Source organism: Aphis gossypii, chromosome 2 (genome assembly GCF_020184175.1).
Source record: "Aphis gossypii isolate Hap1 chromosome 2, ASM2018417v2, whole genome shotgun sequence".
In the NCBI taxonomy this organism is placed as follows: domain Eukaryota; kingdom Metazoa; phylum Arthropoda; class Insecta; order Hemiptera; family Aphididae; genus Aphis; species Aphis gossypii.
The window spans coordinates 88,611,217-88,614,446 of NC_065531.1; the positions used below are offsets into that span (position 1 = coordinate 88,611,217).

Sequence of the window (3,230 nt, forward strand, 5' to 3'; positions counted from 1 at the left end):
TCGTCCGACGCGACTTGTCTTCCCGTCCCGCCTAGCCTTTGGGGCGTTGGTGGGAGAGACAACTAAGTCGTATCGTCGTAGGCCGTGGTGGCGGTTGATAAGGTGCCGACCGATCGTTGCGGTGCCTGTACTTTGTACTGGCGACCGTTGCGTACCGTGTCAATCTGACAATATCAATTTAATTCCACTAAAACTTCGTTCGATACTAACCTGAATAAATAAAAAAATAAAAAAATTTCACATGAAAATAATAAATAATTATTATCATTGAAGTATATACCTGAGTAGCAGGTACAGCAAGAACAATATTTGCAAGCTTATAGAGATCAGGCGTCTCGTGTTTTTTGGATTCCCAGAATGCAAGTAGGTATGTTTGTTTTATAATGTAGACGCTCAATATCTTTAAAATTGTGCAAACTAACTGTATATCATTTCAGATATTTATGTCACTACAATTACTTGAAACAGATTATTGTGATAACAAAAACAATTCAAATCCATCATTAGTTGTTTCTGTAGTATTATCGGGAGAATCAACATTAATATTGGCTGAAAAAATAATACTATTATTTATCACTAAAAGTTAAAATAATTTTTTTATCAATTGGTGTTAACCAATAGCTGAGTTATCGACATCATCAGTTTGACAAACATCCTCTTGTATCTGAATCATAAACTTCCATGTTTTAATTACGTAAATGATTAATTCCAGTCGTTTTGTCAGTTTCATTTAACATGCATTGATAACGTGGATCGAGAAAAATTGCTGAAAAAAAGTTTTAAATACTATTAAAGTATTAAGTACTAAATAGAGACTGATTATCTAGCAGAAAACATCAAGTTCTAATAGTTAATAGTAAATGAGTACACTGTTTTTAGGACTTGTGTATACACACAAAAAATGTTTCTCATTTATAATACAATTTTTGAACATATTAACAAATTTATAAGATATATAAAGATATATATAAGATATATGCATAAACTTGGTCAACAGCAGCACCAATTGCCCAGTCTTTAAATTATTACTTAAATGTATAGGACAGTAGGTATTGTATATGATTATGACGATTATTATATTTTATCAAACTAACCTGCCAAAACACCGGATTCTTTAATAAAAGCACCTCACATTGTTTCATAGATTTTAAAATTTGTTTAGCTAAATTGTACTATTAGATTGGAGACCATGGGATGCTTTAAGCCATACTCCATAGAAGTCACCGAGGTTTATGTCCTGCTTTTGAAGAGCAAGAGTAGCTATTTTAACAGGTGTTAATGCGCATCAACCTATATACAATTAATATACCAATTGGTTATTAATATATTTAAAAATTAAAAAATGTTATTAACAATCAATATCAACTGTATGATAAATAATATTCTTAATGAATTTAAGATAAGTATAAGAAAATACAAAACTTTTAAAAAGTTAAACATTTAGATAAAAAATTAAAATTCATACCAAGATGTTTTTAATTTTTGTCACATGAATAGTTAAATTAGTATTATTCTAACTAAATATAATATCTTGGTTAACTTTATTAAAAATAAAAACTTACAATACTTTTAATAGAATCCCATTCACTTTTTTAGATTCTGAACGAAGTGATAAATGTATTGATTTTACAATGATGTGTGTTTTTTTTTTTTTTTTTTTGTGTCTGTGTACAGCATAACTAGTCGAAATAATGCTCAAATTTCAAACTATGGGGGTGGTTTCCGATGTAAAAGTGAATATCCTTGGTGCATTATAGAGGTAAAAAGTTAACATTTCCAACAATTTTCAAAAAAATCGAGAAAAACAAAAAAAAAAATGACGGAAAAACGGCAATTTTTACGCAAAACCAGTTTTCGACCAAATCGATTTTTTTATATGGTTGTAATTCAAAAACTAATCACTGTAAATACTTCAAATTTTCACCAAATAATTATGTTAGTGTTATCTATATACTGTTAAATTTTGAAAACAATTTGACTTTTTTTGAGTTATTTATAGACCACTGAAATTTTCGATTTTTTTGAGAACTTTTTTTTAAAGTGTCGATAAAAAATTTTTGGATGACCAAAAAGTTTTGAAAATTTTATACAAGGTTCCTTATGAGTTTTTTTTATTGTAGCTAAAAAAAATTAAAAATCGTTAGTCACAATTTTTTTTTATAAGAGTTTATAGTTTAAATTTTTACGAAATCTGTCGAAAACGCGAAAATTTGCAAGTAATTTTGAAGTTGAAAAACCATAAAATTTTTTTCTTTTATAACTAAGTTTTAAAAATTTGGTACAAGGTTCTCCATAAATTTTTCTTCAAATATCTGTAAAAAAAACTCTACCGGATTCAGACAAAAAATTTTTATGAGCGTTTGAAATTTAAATTTTTACAAAAACCGCGTTAAATAACAGTTTAGCCTCAAACGATTTTTGATATTTGTTATTATTCAAAAAGTATAAGTCGTAGATACTTGAAAATTTTACCAGTTATTAAGATTAGCGTTTTCTTTACGTGATTTACTTTTCAAAATATTTTGACTTTTTTTGAGCTATTTATAGACAACTGAAATTTTCAATTTTTCTGAAAATTGTTTTTTTATGTGTCGATAAAATCTTTTTGGCCCTATCAAAATACTTGAAAATTTAATGCAAAGTTCCTCATAAGTTATTACTATAGTGATTAAAAAATTATAAGAATACATAATCACAATTTTTTTTTATTAGCATTTGAAGTTCAAATATTGACAACAATTCGTCAAAACCATGAATATTTGCAAATTATTTTGTAGGTATATTTCATAAAAATTTTTGTATAAGTAGCTAAGAGTTGAAAATTTAATACAAGGTTTTTCATAAGTTTAACTTACAATTATTATAAAAGAACTTAAATTTTGTTGTATTCAGGCCATTAAAACATAAGCCACTTTTTTCACCAACCACTAGAAATTATATCCTAGGCTGACAAATCATCTTCGTTCAGAATCGTTTTTCGTATACAATGATAACTATCATTGGATTCAAATTTAACACTCCTATAATATATAATAATGATCCATACGGCACCTAATGTACAGCAGAGCGGTACTCACTTGCCCGCTTTTTTTGTTATGTATAAAAATTCCATGAACTGGTCGCCCAATGAGCAGGGACTCAATTTTTGAACCGGTCAACTATTTAGTCGCATGCAATAAATTCGTTTGAAAAAAAAATAAAGTTATTTTTGAAATATGATATGATTTAGT

The 3,230-nt window shown here is 27.5% G+C and overlaps 1 pseudogene; it reads right to left on the reverse strand.

Annotated features, from left to right (window-relative positions):
• Positions 1-445: 445 nt before the first annotated feature.
• Positions 446-3,230, reverse strand: part of LOC114122785 (uncharacterized) — a 6,970-nt pseudogene continuing 4,185 nt past the window's right edge.